The sequence below is a fragment of the Struthio camelus genome, chromosome 19, assembly GCF_040807025.1.
Source record: "Struthio camelus isolate bStrCam1 chromosome 19, bStrCam1.hap1, whole genome shotgun sequence".
Lineage (NCBI taxonomy): Eukaryota > Metazoa > Chordata > Aves > Struthioniformes > Struthionidae > Struthio > Struthio camelus.
Window position 1 is genome coordinate 2,875,605 of NC_090960.1, and position 22,094 is coordinate 2,897,698.

At 40.5% G+C, this 22,094-nt stretch overlaps 1 long non-coding RNA gene across 1 annotated transcript in view; it reads left to right on the forward strand.

Annotated features, from left to right (window-relative positions):
• The window catches only part of LOC138061596 (uncharacterized), a 51,762-nt gene extending 40,427 nt beyond the window's left edge, over positions 1-11,335 (forward strand). Inside the window, exon 3 of the long non-coding RNA XR_011135460.1 lies at positions 11,178-11,335. This is a non-coding gene — a long non-coding RNA (uncharacterized lncRNA). The remainder of the gene's footprint in view (positions 1-11,177) is intronic.
• The last annotated feature ends 10,759 nt before the right edge of the window (positions 11,336-22,094 follow it).

Consider the following 22,094-nt stretch of genomic DNA (forward strand, 5'->3'; position numbering starts at 1 on the left):
TCATAAGCTGGAGTCCCACAAAAGTTTATGGACATTCAAAAATCCAGTTATCTAAAGTGTAAAGTTTATAAATGATGAAACCATAAGCAAATGTAATAAACTTGCCGTACGCTACTAAGTTAAATTGATATCAGAGCTGATGGGAGGCTTTAAAAAGTTCCCCAGGTCTTATGCTGCGCTCAGTACCCTAAAGGAAATCTCCTTCTGTGTAATTGTACTTCCAAAGATGAGCTTAACTTCCATTAAGAAAGAGAAAAATCCTAGCTCAGAGTGCATTCAACGTTACGGAAGTAGTGAGCATTATAGGATTCTGCCTGGCTTTTTTTGTGGTGCCTTCTCTCCATTTACTATGGGGGAATTCCATTTAAATGACTTAAATCTGGCCAGAGTGGATTGTAACTCTTTCCGAAACAGGAAGGAATGGCCATTGGGGGATGCCACTGACTCCATCAAGGAAAGTCTGGGATCCATGTAGAAGATGTGCTTGCTGGCCAGCTTCTCCCTGTACCACTCACAGCCTCTGTTCTCGGTGGCCAGGATGACTAGATCTCTGTTTTCATCTTTCGATTCTTTCACAGCTGTTGGAGGCAAGTTCACCCAAACACCATAAGTGATTCAGGAAATATATTGCAAATATGTTCCAGTTTGGCCACACTCCAACGCAAAACACTGGCCAGCAGAAATGAATGGAAATCCACACGGGGAAATTCTTTACATTCCAGGGCATATGCTGCTTTAAAAAAAAAAATCCACTGGAAACAGGCACAGGACTGAGAGACTTTCCCTCTCCAACTGTGCCAGTGCCACTAGAATTAATATCGGAAATACTGTGGTAGTAGCCCCTGTGGCTACTAGAAGGACAAGCCTATCCTCAAAAACAAAAGGTTTAGAAAAGGCAAGGAGAAAGTGGTTTGCTCCCACCTGGCTTGAATATACAACTTTGCAAATACTTATGTTAACAAGAAAGGCACCAGGTTGCATTTTTATCCTTAAAGCATTCCCTGACTTCAGGGAACGATCACAACACATTGCAACATAAAACCAGCGATTCTAACAGACCAAACATTCACCCGGGCCAGTGTCTTGTCCCCAGAGGAAGCCAATACTAGGTGTTGCTAAGAGTACCCAAGGACAGGTCAACAAGTACGTGGTGATCCTTCCTCTGCACACTCATGCAGCCTCCAGCCATTTAAGGGATCAGGTACTTGCTTGTGCCACTGGTAACGTCTATGTATTTTAAAATTTTGATGAACTCAGAGCTGCTTATCCACATCTAGTAAACAGGAACACAAGCTGCACGGGGTGATGGCAACGGATGATTTGATAGCAGAAGAAAATATTAATCCTTAGCACGGCTGTCTCAAAGGCTACTCAGGAAGAGCTTTGTGTTTTAATAGCAGAAGATGGTTTTAATTGCTGTCTTCAAATACCTTATGGAGGTTGGATGGAAGGCAGTGCCAGGCTCTACTCAGAGGGCACAGTGAAAGGATGAGTGGCAGCAGACAGGTTGCAGCAAGGGAAATTCTAATTAGATACAAGGAAAAAAATTTTGCCGTGACAGTGAACAGGTGTCCAGAGAGGCTGTGAAATCTCCACCCTTAGAGATATCCAAAATTCAATTAGATGAGATCCTGAGCAACCTGGTCTAGCTTTGAAGTCAGCCCTGCTTTGAGCAGAGGGTTCCCTCCAGCCAGAATATACTCTGACCTTATGAATCTACACCCATGGTCTGACTTTACAAGTTAGTTTTGCTGTACTCAGAACTATCTTCTGTAACCCTAGAAATGGCTTTGCTATGTGTTGACTTCCTGCATCCTCAAACAGAAATTTTTCTTTGGCATCAGTTTGTAAGTTAATTTGCTGACCACCTCCTTCTTATATGCTGTTGATCTCTTCTGTCGTTTTATTCCCTGCTACCCACTTTTCATTTAATAATCATTTCATTACTTGTCACTTGTCACCAGTACTTCTGTAGTATTTTCTCACTGCATGTGTGTAATTTGTAAAACTGGACCATACCACCTTGCCTGTGTGCTCACTACAGGACATCTGTCTTATGTCATGGTCCTTTCATCCTCCATGTGTAGCTGCAGACACAGGTAGTGCTGTCAAGACAAATCAGTTATTTCTTTAAATCAATAAAAACAGAGAGAGACAGGTCAAATTAATTCATACTAGTATGAGTATAAATTCATTCACTGAATTTTTTTGTGAAGCACTCCTGTGGATTGCAACAGTAAAAACTGGTTTTAATCAGGAATTTTTGGTAACCTGTTTTAAGAAACTTCTTTCCTGTGCTCTCTTGTCCTAAATAAACAAATGTTTGCATGTCTGATTTTCATCAGCCTCTCTGAGTTCCCTATATCATGCTATAACCAATTTCTGCTGAATTGCAAATGCATACTGAAGAACTGTTGACGTTGCAATCGAAATTTTTGGCTCACCAATCATATATGGAACTTGGAAAACAATCAGGACAAGACTCTGGACAGTATATATTGGTTCGGCAGTCAGGAGTGGGGAAAGGTGTAGTAGCCATCTTCAGGAACCTTGCATGAAATGCTGCTGAGCTGTGAGCGCAAGTCTAGCTCAACCCAGTGCAGGTTCTGAATACGTTGCTGGTTTTCTTCAAAGCTGCCGACGGCTTCACAGTTGTCATTTGGTTCAAACAAGGGGCAGAATGAGTCAACATTTTGAATGATCTATTTGAAAATTGAGCTGCTGGAGGGAACAATAAACAAATACACACGAGCTCCATAACTCATGCCACCAGTCTGCTGAGTTCAAACTCACACAACGCATTTGTGGCAGAAAGACTCCCCCGCTCAACTCCTTTTGATGGGTTGTTTGCAGCAATAGGCAAACCGGTTTGGCGAGAAGCAATGACATTTCTCATATATTCACTCAGTGCTGGCGTAAAAACCAAAGTAAAATCATTTTAACTTCATCCCAATCTTATGCCCCATTTGCAGCCTTGCTAGCACTTCCAGAATCCCTATGTGCTAGAGGAATATTATGATTTCTGCTGCACAGATGAAGAATAGAGATACGAAGGGACAGATTTGCATAAATTCTCAGCATGCACTAAAGGGACTGAAAGAGGACAACTCTTGGATAGCTAGCCAGCTTTCTTCTTCTTCTCCTTTCTTTCTTTCTTTCTTTCTCTCTCTCTCTCTCTCTCTCCCCTTTTTTTTTAAATGCTGAGCACTCAGCAGTTCTCGACAGCCATATCTTTTAGATGCTTAAATGGGGCTTGGACTTTTATTTTAAGAAAAAAAGCTGGCTGTTAAATGACTTACCCAAGCTCACACAGGGTGTCTGTGGGAGAGCCAGGAATCGAACACAGATCTCCGAAGTCACAGGCCAGCCTTAACCACAAGACCATTCTTCCTCTCACAAAGATGATCCCCATCCCGTAGGAAAAATATTCTAACAGGATTAAAAAAAAATCCTATAAAAATACTTAAACCTGAACAAATATGTAATAATTGCTATTCAGAATCCATGCAGGGTCTAATTAAATCCATATTCTGTAACCTTAATTTAAAACAATCCCAATATTATTTTTAGGTTTTGGATGTGGATTTATTGCTTCTATCAGCAGCATGTTTGGCACCCGATGCCATACAAAACTCTATGTGTTTCATCAAAGTGCTGGCCAGAACCTTTATTTTCTGGACAGCTGCTATAGGCTTGCAGCAAAGGAGAACTAGCAGCCTCATTTCCCTTACATGGTGGCTCAGATTAAAAAACATCCCTTTAGCTTATGCCTGTTACTGTACCATTAAAAAGCTGGGTGGCTCCATTACTGATAATGTAAGCAAGTCCTTTCTGATTTGTACTCCGAGCCACGGTTTGGGATTAAGCTTTAATTCCAGAGATACAAGTTATATAATAAAGCAGAATATTACTCCCCAAGCTATACACTTGCTGACCTTCCAGTATATTTTGCAGAAAGCTGCAATGCTGCTCTCAGAAACTCAACTGGAACAAATTCTTTGATCTCTTGAGGCATAATTTTATTTTGCCTCTTGACTTAAAATGAGGGGAGTGCACAATGTCCAAGAGCTTGCAGAAGCCACAGAAGTTGACTCAAACTTTAGGTGGTGTTTTCACACCTGAAAGAGACACTAAATCATTTTCTCTTCATAGTGTCTGAAAATAAAGGCATGTGATGACCCATATCTTCTGATTTTTTCCTTTTATTCATTGTTACATGCTTCTGTAATTCTAGGATCGGTTAGAGGAAATAACCACAGTAATACCAATTTTTACAAGATTTCTAATTTAATTTTGGTCAGTGACAAGAAGCTTAAATGCTTCTGGTAAGCTAGAACAACTAGACGCCTCTGTGAACTGAACTTCAAGGCTGTGCCCTGAAGAATTGCAAAACATCTACTTGTTGTTATTTCATAAAATCTTTCATCTTTGATTGTTTATAGAAAAGGGTTAAAAACAACACCAGAAAAAAGTGAAGACATCAAAATAACTCAGGCCAACTGCTAAGCCAGAGCATTTCTCATGTTTTTACCAGAGCCCTGAATCTGGGTACCTGCTGGACTAGCTACTGCAGCAGTGTCTCCTCTTTCATTATCCAGCAGATAATAAACACTCCACTTCAGCCCTCAATCACTGCTTTGGCCCTGAGCCTTCAGAGCAGATGTGGAGGACAAGATTACAAAAATAGTATGTAAACAGCAGTGGAAAAGACTAGGCTGGACAGAAGGGGAATGGGAACCCAAAGTATCTCATGCAACTGCCAAACAACCCCGATTAGCCTAGTGAAGCCCAGCACAATTAGCACTGGGAAGACTGCTCCTGTCATCACAGCGATTCCTCTTTTGGGTTCACTCTTTGTCCTTCAGATGATGGGACTGTGCGTGCAAGTCATCTGAACTCACTTTTTTTTTTTTTTTTTTGTTAAATGACAGTGATCAGTGCTTAACATGCCATGTCTCTCCCTCGTATGAAACTCCAAAGTTTGTCCCTCGGCACTGCAACTTTATATACTTTGCAGACTCAGGAATCCAGTGTAAGACAGAAAACTCGTCAGCTGCTGGATTAATGCAGTATGCAAAGGACACGTTCTACTTCTTCTGAAGCTTTTTCCTGACAATTTGATTGTGTGCTGTAATTTTGAAGAGAGAAAGTACCTAGAAGAGTAGTGGCAGTAAAAAATCTCTGATTTGGTAACACGTCTTTTCTGGTCAATGGCAGCCTATACACTGTCACTGGTGAAGCCAGTTAGGACCCTGAATTAACACTAAGGCCAAAGTTAAACATGTGCTTTCAGGGTGCTCCAAGGAGGGCCTGACACAGGGACGTACGTCAGTGGCTTCTGAAATTGGCCCTAAGTGAAATTTTTTGCTTTGCCACTGAGATGTAGCCTTATGGAGGAAAAAAATCCGCTGTAAAAACAGAAGCCATTGTCTGTCATTATCGCTTTAGCTTGTTATGATACGTATGCCCAGCCTTACTTCCCTTGCAAACCTTTGTGGCTGGAATCATCTATCATCCTATCAGTTCAGCTGGATTAATTATGCTCAATCAAAATGTTTCAGAGGAGGACAGAAATGTCTGCAGCAGTTAATTCTGTCCATTCAGGTTGTCAAGACATTGGCATTTTACATTTCAGTTCAATTACAAGACAAGTCCACTAATGGGCCATAATCTTTCAGAGTAAACAAGGAAGCCAAGCACTAATATGCTGGCAATTGATTTGTCCAAGTAAAAGCTGCAGGAAAGGCACACAAGTGAAGACAGTCATGAGCTTGTCTGATGCTCCTTTCTCTTCCCTTCTTCCACATAAAAAGCATCATTATGCAAAGCTTCTTTTTAATTGATCTGCATCCAAGAGCCAACTCTTAACCAAAAGGACAATTAATCCGGAAGGGCTGAGCCAGAGCGCACAGTAATAGACCTGATGGGGTGATCTCCTTTCCCTTCTCTCTCCACTCCGCTCTCTGCTTCCAGTGGGGTAAGAAAGAGACCTAGTGCATTGTACGCTCGTACCCTGGCAAAGGGGAGGCCAAGTAGTTGTGTGCTGCTCACAGGCATCTGGCAGAACGTGCTGTGTGGCTGACATACAGTCCTGCTGTCTCACCTTGCAGCCTCCTAAGCTTAGTTCTGTGCAGAAGGCACCAGTTAAGTGCTCAAAAGCAAGTCCTCTGCAGAGTTGTGAGCTCTGAGCATTTATTTGACAAAACGAACATTTAAAGGTTTAATTAAAAGTGATTTCAAGTGATGCAATTTTCTTCCCACGCAACCTAAAATTTCCCAGGCTAGCTGATGGAACAGTCATTACATAATTCTATGCACAGGCACACGTCCATGTGCACACGCACACACACACAAACCACACTCCCCATTATCCCTAGTGCATATTTAGAACAGATGCAAAGGAAATAAACGTGTATCTGTCCTACCCTGCCTATTCCTAGGTTATTTACAGCACTGCAACTTTGTAACTCTGCCTAGTCACTAATACCCTCCAACAGCCATTTGGACATCATGTTATCATTAAGCATTTATAGCAAACCAACTGCAGTTAAAGATTTATAAATCCTATTGCATTACAGCACAACACAGAGCAAGAATTGCCCCTAAGGTCAACACTTTTTTTTTTTTAAGAACAGGACAATAACATATTGGGATCAGTTATCAGTAGAAAGTGTATGTGCTGCTTCTCATGGGTTTGGCCAAATGATTTTGGTTTTGATGGCAGCATTTAGTTTGGAACTCAGTATTTATCAAACACGGAAGGCCCTGAAAATTAGAATACACCAAAAGCTGCAAGTCAGTCCAAAGAGACCTCCTAAACTCATTTTCACCTCTAATTCATTTCTTTTGCCACTTCTATATGGCATGATGTGGTGCTAGACACAAAATGTCTGTGCTAGGTAGAAGGCTGGGGCTGGTATGGAATCACGACCACAGCACCCATCCCAAATGAACACACTTTTTAATAGGACTCATTTATGCCAAGAGACACCTCTGCTCAACAGCAATTTGAACAATGTGGACCAATACTGGAATTAAAGACAAGTAGCTAGAAGTAAAATGGAGATTGACTAAGCTTACTGATCCAGAGGGCATCGAAGCACTAACCGTTCTGAAGAACGGCTGCCTTCGGAGAGTCAGAGGCATTAACCCAGGCCCTGCTGCTATACATCCCCATGCATGGCACTGAGCTTGGCTCAAACAGGTCAAATTCAGCTTCAAGATACTGCAGTAAAGCTTGGGCAATAACTTGATTGCATTCTAGAACAATAGTCCTCCAGAAGCTAGTTTGAATCTTTTGAAGTATTTTACAGAAACAGAAGAGTGAAAGGACTGAATGTAGAAATACAGTTCCAGTGGCGTACACCCACTGGAAATTAAATAACTAATATCTCTGTGGTTCTTTTCTTTGCCTTTTGCAGCACCTCCTAGTGTTTTTAGCACTTTCTGAGCTGCCTAGCTCTGCTCCCCTAAACAGTGCTAGTAACCATTTAAAACCTGCTATCCTCTTTGCATCGATGACTAGGAATAAGATATGTCCTCCTACCTGGCTGTGCCAGGTGAACCCCATAACCCTATTTCACTCTCTCTAATGTCTAAAAAACTCCCCTACGTTATGGGCATGTTACGGAGATCAAAACATGAAAGAGCTAAGGGAACAGAAGACCAAAAGTATATCTGTGCTGCCTTATGTTAGAGCAGTCTACACAGGTCTTGGAGGCAGCAGTAACAAAGGCAGCTGTGGAGCTAGCAACAGCACAGCTGTGGTGGCAGGGGGCTACCTGAGCTAGCGGGCCCTGCTGAAGTGGGTTATTACTTCGACAGTATCACATCCCAATGAGAAAATAGTGCATGAGGGATGCAAGTTGCTCTCCCTGCACTTCGTAAGCATGAATTCAGCTTATTATTTATCAGGCAACAGGTATAAACACACTTCAGGCACCTCATCTGAGCTTCCAGGGGAAGGTTGGAGCAGTGAACTGAACCCTGGTCTCCCAAGACCTGACCTCCTCCCACAAATACTGCAACTGCGCAAAACACTGCACAGAACAGCTGGATGCCAGAGAAATGCAGCTGTTGGATTATTTTCAGACATTCATCTCAAGAAGTTTAAGTAATTATTTTGCATCAGAGGAACGCTGTGCCTTGGCCCAGCAATCATAGCTGAATGTATTTGTCTACCTCCATCCCTTTCTAGCAACTTTCATTAGAAAGGAAAATGTTACGGAAAACATAACAAAAACGTTACGCAAATCTGAGATTATATTGTGAAATGATGGCATCCTTAGGATCAGAAAGGAGACTGCTGTAAATGGGTACATCCAGCCTTTTACAGCATATTTGGAACTGAAGTCACATGTAAATATTTTCTCAGAGTACCCATGAGATTTTTATTTTCCCAAAGACTTTAGGGTTTTGCAAGCTAGTTTAAGGAAAAAGAACGTTTGCCCTTTTTGTTGAAAATTGGATCATACCGTCCGGATTCAGTCCAAATTGATCTCTGTTCTTTTGGAGTGAGAAGGAGAGCCAGATTTACTAATTTGAGCTGCAACTCTTACACTATGAATGCTTAAAATTAGTGTCTAAATACGAATTTAGAGGTACAAAGAAGTGGGCAGATTTTCAAGAGTTTATCCCTTCACTGCTCCCAATAAAGGCAATGTTTCAGCCTAACCATGTTTTGGCTTGGAGATCAGTCGTTATCAATTTGCAGACTTCCCCCTCCCTAGTTTTTCAGTTAAGACTTGGAGCATTTTTTTCACCTTTCAGGAAGACATGTGAGCAGTGCAGCACAGATAAAAGTGCTCTTTCTTTAAGGGATGCTTAATTATTTCTGGTATGGGTAAAAAAGAAACATGTAGGTTGCAGCCTGATATTTTCTGAGCATTTGTCCACATAACAGGTGAACTCCTCCATAACCGGCACAACTATTCTCTGCTCCGACGAGCTTGAGGCATCCTGCAAGTGGGCTTTGCCCAAGCAGTGCTGCCGGCAGGAGGCACAGCAGGAGCTTGCAGACACATCCGAGTCAGGACACAGCTCTCAGCTTCGGGAGAAAGCACTCCTGTGACCTCATGCAAAGCAGCTGCCCCCCTCTCCATCCATATTAAGTTGTGTGTGCACAAAAAACTCTCTTCCTTGTCCTCAGAACTTGCATTTACAAGGGTTTTGCACATATTCCCAAGGTTCAGCGCAAACTGCTCAGATCCACCTTGATAAAATGCTCTAAATTGCAAGCATCCACACTTTGCCTGTCAAAACTCAGCATCAAGTATTTCACTTCTGTTTGTACCTAGGCTGAATTTCCCCAGGGACCAGCGATAACATTTTGACTTGTGACAGATGCTTCCTTCATAAGGATATTTTCCAGGCTGGCTTTTCCCCGGCCACCTCATAAAAATAGTCTCTTCTTATTTGAGAAACATTATTTTAACTGTTTGGGGGGTTATGGTCATCCTTTAAAATTTGCCTTTTGATTAAAAAAACAAAAAAAGAGTCTAAAGTAATTAACATGGATGTTATTGGATGTACACTGATGATTACATTATAGGACTGGTTATCAAAGGATTACAGTTAAGAGGTTTAATATTCTCCAGCTGATCCTGTAGCAAATTAATCTAGTCTGACCTTTACTGTTCTTTGTTATGTCACTGTAGTATCATTTCAGCTATATCATCCCTTATCCCATGTCAGTAAAGTTAAAAAAACCTAGTGAATTTCAAAAATATCTCCTAGAGGAAGGATTATCAAAACAAAGTTTAGCTTGCTATCCTAACCGATCTGTTGAGAAAAACAGAACAAAAACGTGAACTGCTGCATATCTGTAGGCTTTACATACTCATTATAACAGTAACAAACTGCTAAGAAATTAGACACCTCTACACGGATCCGGTTCACTGCTTGATAAAACGTGAGTGGCTCGGCATCACACACAGACTGTATGAGGTGTCCTCTCCCTAGAAACAAAGGGGAATACGAGGCCAGTACCCTGCCTTTAGCTACCTCATGTTAGAATCCATTAAGTTTAATCTCCTAATATCCAAATGAAGCCCTCACAATTAAGTGTTTATTTATGACAATGCCATCTCAAAACCATGTGGTCATACTGCGTAGAGTGGATTAAAAATAAGCTACCTCAGTATAATAGATGCAGACTTCATAGATAAGAAAAGCTGCCTAACAGATTTCTGAGCTTTTTGTCTGACTCAGCACAGAACAAAAGACTAAGCCAGTTAAATGACTGACATCTGCTTTTATTCATTCTTGTTCATATCCATGTAAAAGCCATCTCAATAGGTATTTTTTATTACTGTCAAAAGAGCAGGTTTGTCACTGATCAGGTCTATACAGATGAATCTTCCTGTTGAAAGTGTTAAAACGCACCGATGTGACTAGTCAAACATGCGATCAAACACACGATTACAAGACTGCATATTCTAGGGCTCTGTAAAACTGGGAGAACATCCAGCAAGCTCTCATGGACACAGAGACATGGTCAGCTTCGCAAAATGCAAATACCCTTCTGATAAGCCACAGGTGCACAAAACCCAAAGCTCAAAGGGGGACTCGGGAGGAATGAGTTTTCTGCCCCTGCTTCACCCCTCCTGTGGTGCATTTTATTTACCTGTACTCTTTTCCAATCAGTCTATCTTCTGCTTATGAGTTTGGGTGTAGAATGACTTCTTTCCATGAGGTTTCTGCACTCCTATTCTCTTAATGCCAGACCAGTGCTATGTTATCCATTCTCTGGAGTATCTTCTTTATTCATCCAAGACCATCTTCCACACCCACATCTAGCTGTGGCACCAGATCAGTTTCTGCCGCTTTCTGTACACAAGGCCACTGTTCCTCTGCTTCAGCTTCTCTTCCTTATCTGAATTTGGGTTGCCCATCCAGTAAAAAGGATGCAACTCTGCCATCTCAGAGCAAATTACTAGCCAGAATTTCTTTTCCCTAAGGAAGCAAATAGTCATGTTTCCCAGGTAACATAAAACATTGTTCAGTTTAAACATAATCTTGGCATATTTGAGGTATTAAGGCTCTTCTTTCATCACAGAAGAAAACTTGTGACATTGTTTATCAAACGTTTTCCCCATAGCCTCTTCCTGGAAAGGGAATTGGACACATTTTCATTATTATTTTCAATCTGCTAAGCCTTTGATTTCATCTCATTGCAGGATTACCTGCTATCAAAGAACAATAAGCACACCTTTCTCATGACCCAGAATCATGGGCACCTCCCAAGCCACACACCTGGAATGATTTCTAAGAAGAAAGTAGCCAAAATGATGACACGATCTAGCAGCCTGTTGAATATCCTTCGTATGAAAGGATCATACCCTGAGATACTTTAAACCAAGCTTGGTAAAGTATTGGAGAGTATAAGGCAACATTCTTTACCTTGAAGTGTTACCTGAGAAATAAAAGATACCTTCCGAGGGCTATCAGTCCCATCAGCCTGAATGAATCACTCCTTTCTCTCTCGACTCACTCCAGAAGGAGCCTGGGGGACTAGAAGAGACACTCAACTCTTCGATAGCTATCACGATATCATTTAGATACCTATTTAGATGCCCTTGAAAATAGGTTAGAAACCTCAATTAGGGCATCAATTCCTACATTTTTGTAGCCTAGAAGTGACGTTAGTTTCCCTTTTTCTCCTTTGTGTCCTCTTCTCCTATCCTTGTTTTGTTCACGCAGGAGCTGTCACCAATCATGGAATTGAAGTACCCACATTACAAAATGGAGCAAGTGCAGATTTCCCAGCATCCCTTTCAATGTGGCATAAAAGCACAGCATCTTGCATGTAGTTCTCCGAAGGGTATGCCTGAAGTCTATGTGAATCACGACAGCTGGAAAGACACAGCCAATGTGAGATCCTTCAGTTATGCAATAGTGTTTGATAGGGCATTTCTTCAGAATCTACTCTTAATCTGCCAAAAGCAGTTGATTGCCCAAGTCCATCAATTGCCAGGAAATGTATGATGTTTAGCTCTGCTTTGATATGGCAACCCAAGAGCACTAATAGGGTTTGTTCTATGACTGATGGCATTTAAAGAATTATTTCTACATAGTTCTAGGGCTTGAATGCACCTATAAATTAACCAGACATTTCTCAATTGTCTCTCAGCATTCCAGTTGGTTGATAATAAGGATAATAAATTCACATGATAAGTGATAGTGCTTGATAGCCTGAGAGTGCTACTGTTAGAGTTGTCCTCATTTCCCATTTATAAACTCCTGGTTTCGGCTACTTAGGACACAAAAAAAAAAAATTTACTTGTTGCACTAATATGTGCTAGAGTGCAGGTTTCAGGCCAATTTTGTTTTTCCTTCCCTCAAGCTAAATCAATTCTCCTGTTCTTCCATTAAAAAAAAGAAAAGAAAAGAAGTAAACTTGATCAGTTTTAATACTGCAGGCTTGGGGCAGGTGCTCGAGATTTGTCTATGGGAAGAGATCTGCGCCTTTTGCCATTGGTGTGTAAATGTGTCTGCATATGTATATAATGTATATAGGTTGCATTTGAAAAAATATTACTGTCAAGCATTGTTATTCATATTCTCTTTCATTCTTTTTTTCGACATCCTCCTAAATATGAAACTTGAGGGCCTTATTTTGCAAGTCACACTATCTTGCGGGCACATATCAAACATTTCCAGTTTGCTATCTGGTCACTGAAAGCCGAGGTAACTCGGCAAGTCCCCGAAGACACTGCTGCAGACGACATTTACTAACATAAACAGACTTCAGCTTGGGAAACTGAGTGGAAAGTCAGCTCTAGGACTTGTCAGTAAGAAGGATATATTAAAATATGGTGTACAAAGATTAGCTTTAGTAATGCTTTAGCACTACTTTGTTAAAGAAAGTATTTAATGATAATATTTTCTAGTCCAAGCCTATTCCCATCATTGAATAAGATACTAGCAAACACTATCATTTATTGGCAGTCCACTCTTGGAATTCTATTAGTTTTTCCTAGATGTATATTTAATGGAATGAACAATTGATGAATTCCTAATAAATACCTTCATATCCAAACAGTACAAAGAGCTGTCTCCCTGTGCTTGCAGAACTGTGATAACAGTGCAGTCAGGACCAGTGACTTTCATATTGCCTTAGACAAAACTGTTTGAAGTTTGGCTTTTCAAAATTAATTAGAAAAGGCCAGCCTACAAGAAAGATCACTACAAATCATAAAGCATAGAAAGACACTCCTTTTTAGGTTTGAAGTCTTTGATTATTTCAGCTAGTAGCATTAGCTTGGCTCAGCAACACAGTCACACGGACTGCTATTCTGCAATTGTCTCAGTGCAAGCAGACCACAGCAGCATTCACACAGCAATCCGCCAATGACGTCAATATGAAAAGTAGCAACTTTATATCAGGCTTCGAGAATTCATTGAAAAATTGTTTCCCCCCTCCATTACGGCTTTTGCAAGCAAATAATCCAAAGCCTTGTATTGTACCTTTCCAGGAAACAAGTCACTTTCTATTCCTCAATAGAAATTCATGCTTGCCACTTCATATATATTTATATTTACTTACTCTTAATTATATTTAATAGATATGAATAAAATACATGCAATTTTATTTTATACACAATAACAGAACTCATGGCCCAGGTTTCTTAACCTCTGCTGCATGCAAATAAGTACACAGGAAGGCAAAGCCACATCCTAAAGTTTTTAATGCTGCATTAGCAAATTGTTGGGATCAGTGACACCATTAGGGTACCTGGAGCACAGATGTTTGCTTTTCACATTAAATCCGTTTTTATTTAGATGTGACCCTATCAGGAAAAAATATTAAGAAAATTGATTGCAAGTCAAACTCTTAAAATATGTGCTAGTTTCATAAACTGTGTTTAGTTCTTCCAAATGTTTAGCACTATTAGCAGCTGGTACCGTTGTTGATGGCTTTGGACCAGGGACAAAACTTTTGGATTATAAACACAATCTTCCCCCTTCTTTCCCAGTACAAAATGTAGGTTGACAAGATTGAGCCTGAAGTCGGAGAATATTTTAGTCTTTCAAGCCACTTGCAGAAGATTTTCTGTGTGCGTGGGGAACCTATCTAAAATAACTCGCATTGGATGGCTTGCTGTGTACAGGCATAACTGATGCAGGATAGAATTAGGTAGCACCATTTTTTTTTCCCTCCCTTTCTTTTTACTATAATAAGTGCAGGTCACAGCTATGATCTCTGAATACTCAACAGGAAACTGTATATCCCCCAAAAGCCTACACTCTACGTAGACAAGACAAGTAAAGGACATGTTACCCTACTTTACAGATGATGGATAGATACAAAAAAAAAATTACTTGATACATTTCAGCAATGGTAGAAATCAAGTGCAGACCCAGAAACCAAGCCAGTAAATTTGTCCTAAATGACCTGACACAGATTATCCTCTTTTGTATGTTCGTTTATATTACTCTTTAGGGCTAATGCTTTGCAGTCTGGACTGAGGATACAGTAGTCACTGTGCTGGATAAAAATAGGGCCTTTGCTGGCAGTCCTAGGGAGCAGCTTTCTATGTAGTCTAAATCTAGGAGCTGCTAAGCTATGAAATAGGAGCTACGACTCAGTCTTGCATAAAGCAAAAACATTTTCCAAATCACTCTTTCTGAACCAGCTTCTGATTTTGTTCCTTATTCAACAAGTCTGTTCTCCAGAACATCGCAGCTTCTGGAGGCAACGCCTGTGATGCTTGTAACCTACTGCTCAAGCCTCATGGAGCACAAGTGATCTCAGTGATGGTCAGGTCCTGAAAGAACTGAGGACAAATAAAAATTGTAGAGAGGAAAAAACTCTATTTGAGTATCCTTTATCAAATATGTAATGAAACCTTTGAATATTTTAGGATTTTCTACTGATAGTGGAAACCTAGATCCAGATTGCCAAATGCCACAGGAGTATGGATCCTTGCCTTTACTAGCACTGTGCTCATTCACACCACCTGATGATTTTACTCTTTGGTCATCTGAGTGCTACCTACACTCAGAAACTTTAATTAAGAATAGTAGAGTCTCTCCTGCAAACAATGATGGCTCTGTTTCTTTAGTTCTTTCAGTAAATACTTCAGTTCTGAAACTAGAGCTCTTAAACTGATTTATGCTACAAGAGTAACTTTCCTTTTTAATTAATTTATAATTAATTGATTACTTAGTTAATTACTTAGTGATGTGATCACTCAGGTGTATTAGAGTATCTGGTAGGGTTGATAGTGATCTCTGACTAAATGTATGGTTTGTACCTGCTGGCATCCCAGCTCAAAGCAGGGGGAGGTTATGTTTGTTCAGATTTAAAGGAGGCCAGGAGGCAGAGTGAGGGATTCCCCACATCCCCAGTCTGATCCCTTTTTTCATTGTAAATTACAGATTTTGAAGTTTTTTGATTAACTTTTCCCATGATTCAGAAAAATGGGTCATATCGTGACACGGGAAGGGTGTATTATATGCCCCTTTTCCATTTGTTGTTGTGGATTTTGACCACCTTTTGAGATGGCACAGGGCTGTTGCACCATCTCTTGCGTCCTCAGTGTCTTGGGGATCAACTCCTGCAGTATAGATGGATAGCTATTGAATTGACTGTATATTTACTGTAACATACCTTATTTTCCAAAGGCACATTTTACAGTTAACTTATAATGAATTTTAACAAATTTCGGAACTTGAAGGGGTTTGAAATTAGCATCAAGTTTTTCAGGGCAGGCTTTCCTCTAATTTTTAATACAACATTTTCCATTCATCTTTAACTAATCTCAACCCAGGATTATACAGCAGAGGTAAATGGAAAAAGTATCTGGTGAAAAAGTAAGGAAGTCGTGCTTGAGTACCAAGCAGGTTTGTTTCATGGCTGACTAGCTCTCATTTTCATATATAAAATGTAATACAAACTACTTGTATCTGCTTTCTTTCTAGCTGTAACTGACCTACATTAACCTGGCCACTCAATACTGTTGGTTTTATCTTTCCAACACAATAGACATAGAAGTCCTTTTTTCCCCCCCTTTTCTCTTCCTCCTTCTCCTATTCAACTTCAGCACCATTCGGGAGAATGGAAAAATTAATTGATTTTCCCTAATGATGTCTCAAGGAGCAGATCAGGTTAACTGTGGGCAGCAGCTGCAGTTTAATCTGTGAGTGTGCAATTGAAAATTATACACTCATTGGATTACTGCACCTGACCATGAGGCTGGCATGCTGCCTGCTGCGTCTTAAAAAAATAATACTCCAGAAAGTCTGAAGAAACTCTAGTATCTGTACTGATGTATAGAAGGAGTATTAAAGGGCAGAAAGGAGAATGAGAATCCATCCATTTATATTAGGAAAAATTACGAGAGTAATTTTGTGAAGGAATTCTAGAAAAGTTGCTCCCAAGAGTTACTTTGAATGTCATTATGCATTTGGTGGTGTTAAACCCGACTTTACTGTTCTGAAATAATCTCAAGAACCAGAAAGTACAACTGAGAAAGAGTTAGCAGAAGTGTTAAGATACTGTATGTTGGTTAGTAATCTACAATGCCAGCAAAAATATTTAAGCATTACAATTTTAAGCATTTTGAACTAAATTCTCACTTAATAAAAAAATGCCAGTTTCAGCCTCATGAGAACCTAGATCATTATGTTTATCTTAAAAATGACTGTGTGTGCATATTGTTGAGGCTTGAGTTTGGGTTTTTTACTTAATACTTCATATTTTTAAACTTGAGTCATTTCACTTCCAGAATAAGCTTAGTTTCTCTTAGAAAACAATAAAAAACATATTTTAGGTGTCCCTAAAATAGAAAAGGGAAACCAGTGTTTGGCCCATTAGATTTTTCCATTTGAAATCATTAATATTTTGCAATCTGGATGAAGCTGTGGATATTTGTACTTTGAAATGTCAGCCAGAATCTTAGAATTTCACATACTTGTCATCATTTTACAGACTTCAGGTTCATATTACAAATTGGCAATAATACTCTTCAGGTCATCTAAGTATTCCCTTTTTCTGTCTCCCTTACCCAAACCTCTTGCATTTTAAAGAGAATGAAGAGGCAAATCAGAATTCCAGACAAATATTATTGTACTGGATATTGCTAGGTATGTCCTAGATATTCCAAGGACAGCCATACTGAGAACCCTAGAGCAGGCTGGGCTCTTACATGTCATATATGGAGTATATATGTCATGTATGGAGTACTGTGTCCAATTCTGGGCTTCCCAGTACAGGAGCGACACGGCACTACTGGAGAGAGTCCAGCGGAGGGCTACAAAGATGATGAGGGGACTGGAGCATCTCTCCTATGAAGAAAGGCTGAGAGAGCTGGGCCTGTTCAGCCTGGAGAAGAGAAGACTGAGAGGCGATCTCATCAATGCGTACAAGTATCTGAAGGGGGGGGGGGGGTTGTCAAGAGGATGGGGCCGGACTCTTCTCCATGGTGCCCAGTGACAGGACAAGAGGCAACAGGCATAAACTGAAACACAGGCAGTTCCATCTAAACCTGAGGAAAAACTTCTTCACTGTGAGGGTGACAGAGCACTGGAACAGGCTGCCCCGAGAGGTGGTGGAGTCTCCTTCCCTGGACATACTCAAGACCTGCCTGGACACAATCCTAGGCAATCCTAGGTGACCCTGCTTGAGCAGGGGGGTTGGACTAGATGATCTCCAGAGGTCCCTTCCAACCTCAACCGTTCTGTGATTCTGTGATATAAAGCTATATGCCTATGAACTACACAGATAATTAATAGATGAGAGGAGGACACAGGGTATGAGTAGTGGCCTAAGATTTGGAATAAAGAGTAACCGATAAGCTACTTGGAGAAGGCAGGAGAAAATCCTACACTCCCCTGTTATGAGATTGTCTAGCCAAAGGAAAAAAAAAAATCCATCTCATCCCCAAGAACTGAAAGTTCTCCCCAAACTCTGTTATAGCCGCCTTTTGGAAATTCTGTTTTCAATATAAATGCATTTTCTTGTATGGAAGAGGGAATTCCCTTGCTATGTTGGACTAGCGCTCTAACAGGACTACAGACTTGCAATGCGAGACAGACTTGCACTTGAGCTCGCTGACAAATGTACAAAGCACAAGTGTACAAAGCACAGCTGCAGTCATACCCTCTGAAGGTTTCAGAAGGGTTTCTCTTCTAAAACTTGACCATTTGTCAGCCTCCTACACTGAACAGCACTTTAAATTGAATAGCACTACAAACTACAGCCCTACAAACCACTTCTACCTTCATTTTTTTCCCCTCTGCCATCTGTGTAGGAGGGTCAGAAGAAGAAACCCTACTATATTCTAAATCATAGCAACAGGGAAGAGAAGAAGGTTAATTCATTTCACCTGTTCTGCTCTTCTGGCAGAGAAAGTTTATTCTCTTTTATACATATATTGCTCAAGCCAGTATAAAAATCCTTCCAAAAACTGGTCTTTCTGCCTTGAGGCTCAGAAACTGTGAGGATGTATCACTTGTAATTTTGTTTTGCCCTGGATTAGAGGGAATAGTTGTACACTCGAGCCACTGTTGACATTCCCAGCATGTATGGATAGTACAGGCAGTTTACATTTACAAGCCAAAAACATAAAGAACAACTTTTTGTAAGCATTTGCTTTTTATTGTGACATCTCAGCTGTGCAGCTGTGCTGTAATCTCCATGCCAAGCAGATGAAATCATCAACTTGTTTGAATTCTTGCTTTTATCAGCGCAGAGCTGCTATCATAATGGCAGGACTAACTTCTTGCTAGGTTAATTGGTTTTAATTTGTTCTTAGCAGGCTTCTTTTGACTTGCTTGTCAGATGGCATTTATATAATTTTATAGAAAAACTCTTCCAAGCACTTTACAAGGATCAATTATCTCTCAAAACACCCTTGCAAACTATGTTACTCCTTCCCTTTTCAGTAAGGAAGTGAGATACAGAGAGGTTGGTGGCCTGATTGTTCAGTTCAGGAGTCACACCTAGCATCGTCTCAGCTCCTGAAAACTAGGCCAGATGTGACTCATCCCAGGTTAACAAAGGGTGAAAATACCACAGAAAAAGTAGGAATGATAAGGTCTCCATCTGTACTCAGATCTGAAAGCTCATTCATGCGGCATCAGATGGTTTGTCCCTGCTCTGCTTGGACAGGCTGCTAGGAACAGCGGATGCTTTGGTGGAGGAGAATACTTCATGTAAGGAATACTTTAAAAGACAGCCTCAGGTTTAGGTATGCAGGATTAAACATAACATAGGCATTTTTCTGCACCTACCAGAAAGTTAATTCAGTGCCAGACAAAACATCAAGACAGGAAGGTGAAGATGGTTTTCCACTAGGAAGGGACAAACATACAGCAGTGTTAGGGGGTTATGTTTTCCAAAATGTTGAAAGTTTAAAAAAAAAAAAAAAAAAAAGCCACACACCACATCCCACCCCACCCAAGAGACACTGAGACAAAGACGACTGCTTCCTTACAAGGACTTAGGGTCCAGTGCAGCACAGCAGGGTATCTTTTACTGACAGATCCTCAGACATCATTTGTACACTTCGAAGAAAAGGAGCAGGGACCGTCATGCCAGTGAAACAGAGTAGGAAGATCCAGACGTACCCTAAGGCATCTATGGTTAGATTTTGCCTCCACATCTTAAACTCTTTCTGGGTTTCAAGAACATCATTTGTCATCTCCTGTATTTATTGCATTGTTGTAGGAAGGTTATCTTGTATTTGTATCACTATGGAATACGGCATAATAGAGGATTTTTTTTTTTTCTATTCTAGACTCTTTTTGCAGCTGCAGAAGTCTGAGGTACAAGGAACTGTAATTCTGAAGCAAATTGTGTGACCAAAGCAGTAAACACAATCCCTGGGGGGTTAATTTGTGTTTATATCTTTCCTCTAAGGCTACAGATCTTCTTTGTAACAAGTAAAAGACAAATATTCCCAGAGGGAGAGAAGTGTGTGGCTCAGTGGGGCTGAGCAAACACTTCGCTGAGGCCTAGAAGGTACTAAAGAAAGGAATATAAGAAGGGAGACAATTCAGAGAAGATGTAGGGGGAAAAACCATTCATAAAACTTCATGAACCCTTCATGAAAACATGGAGCTTTGCCTCCTGGAGCTCTGCTGAGCATTTATTCCTGCTTCCAACACAAATTTTCATTTATAAACATTAACAAACAAAGATTATATGAAGGCACTGCAACAGATATCCTCTTTGCAAGATGTGTTTAATATTATTAAAGTAATTAACCAATTATCGCAAGGAAATTGGTGGCCAAACCAGGAATAAAGTTCATGGATGTCCTGGGCATAGAGCATCGCTCTGTTCTCGCTTTTACACCAGTGGAAACTGAGTCTACATGCTTTCCTCCGTTTCCATTATAGCTTAGAAAGGGCCCCTTTGCACCAGCTGTCTTTGTTTTTGACAGTCTCTGTCATACTGTTTCCAAACCATAACTCTCTGCATTATATTTCCTGCAAACTATGCTTAGCCATTCCTAGCTCAACTGTATTGAACCTGAGCAGACTGGTACGATTTCAGAAGAGTCTGAAGACAACAAATAGCAGTATTTGCTAAGTAGATGACTGCCAGATTCTACGTGGAAGAGTAATAAAATTCAAAGTACATAACTCAGCTCCACATAGCATGGTCTGGCTGCTTGCCCTTTTGCCTCTGAATTGCTTTTTGAATCTCTGCCCTGCCCAATACAAGCGAAATTATTCTAATTACACAGTTTGAAAGAGTCCCCAGTGACATGCTGGATAGTGATCATTTCCTAGTTCACTGCAAAACAATTTCACATATAATACCGACTACACAAAGGGTCATGAGCTCATAGAAACTCTGAAACGGTCTTGAAAACCTTGTATTCTCTCAGAGTCTAGGTCACTTTTGGGTATGGATTAAAGAAAGATGATGAGCCTTATGTTATTTTTAGAGTAAGCTCCTAACAATTTTATTCTTTTTAATCTCGGGCTTGTATCCTCTGAGAAATAGAAAGAAAAAGAAATCTTTTCCTTATTCCATTTTCAGATGCATGATGTATTAACCAGGTTGTGCGACTCTGTTTATCAAGATGGACCAAAACCAAGCCTCTGAATCCAAGCATCACACTAACCAAAGGGAGTTCAGAGTTAGATGCAGGCTTTTTACCTGTTTTTCCCTTTCGAATGTCCCAAGCCCAGATTTTAAGGAAGTTTTCATCAGGATTTGATCTCTTTAGAATTACTAAGAGGACCTGCAGAAGAGTCAAAGTTTCTAGCTTAGGAGAAAAAATACAGATATAAAGATCTGGCTGTTCTTCAAGAATCTTTTTGTCCAGGCTTGTGCAACAAAGTCTGTTTTTATCACCACTGTGGTTTAAATTAGCCATCTAAATGAGCCCAGGAAGATAGATACAGCACCATCATCTTTTGCCTCTGCTGGCAACCCATCCCAGCAGATCCAGACAAAGACTTCTACACTAATGCTATTCCAATTTTGCAGTGGCAGAAATAGTGGGAATGTTTTCTTTCTGATCAACTGTCTTATTCTCTTTGAGATTTATTGTGTCTCTTAACATGTACTTATAACTACAGTTCCGTATAATTGAGGTCATAAAATTATACAGCCAGATATATAAAGGACCATAGTTAGTCATATTGATTTCTCATGCGATAAAGTGAGGACAAAAGCATGTCCTTTGCAAAAGTTGTGCCAAATGTATTCCCAGTTGTTTTACTATTTGCCATCCTGAATGCTGAGTTTTCAGCAGGATCTTGAAAATGGAAAATTGTCAGCAAGGCCTAGCAAAAGCACTGGACACTGCTGTTTCCAGTCCCAGAAAAATCCCATACTCTTGAGTCCACACTGCTGAAACTCTGTGTCAGCCCCCTGCACACTACATGTTGCCCATCAGCTCCTGGGCTCGTGTGCTCCTCTGCTGCAGGAGAGCACAAACAGCAAAGCCCAGCGCGTGCGCTGTGCCTGCGCTCCTCTCTGGTCTTTGGCTCTGTGTTTCTGAGCTGGCTGCATCCTGGCCACAGGACTGGACTTAACGGTGGTCATCAGTGGCATTAAAAGCATGAACTGAGAGTGAACTGTATTCAAAAGACAAAGGTCTCCCTTTCTCCCCTTTACCCCTTCCAAGTTT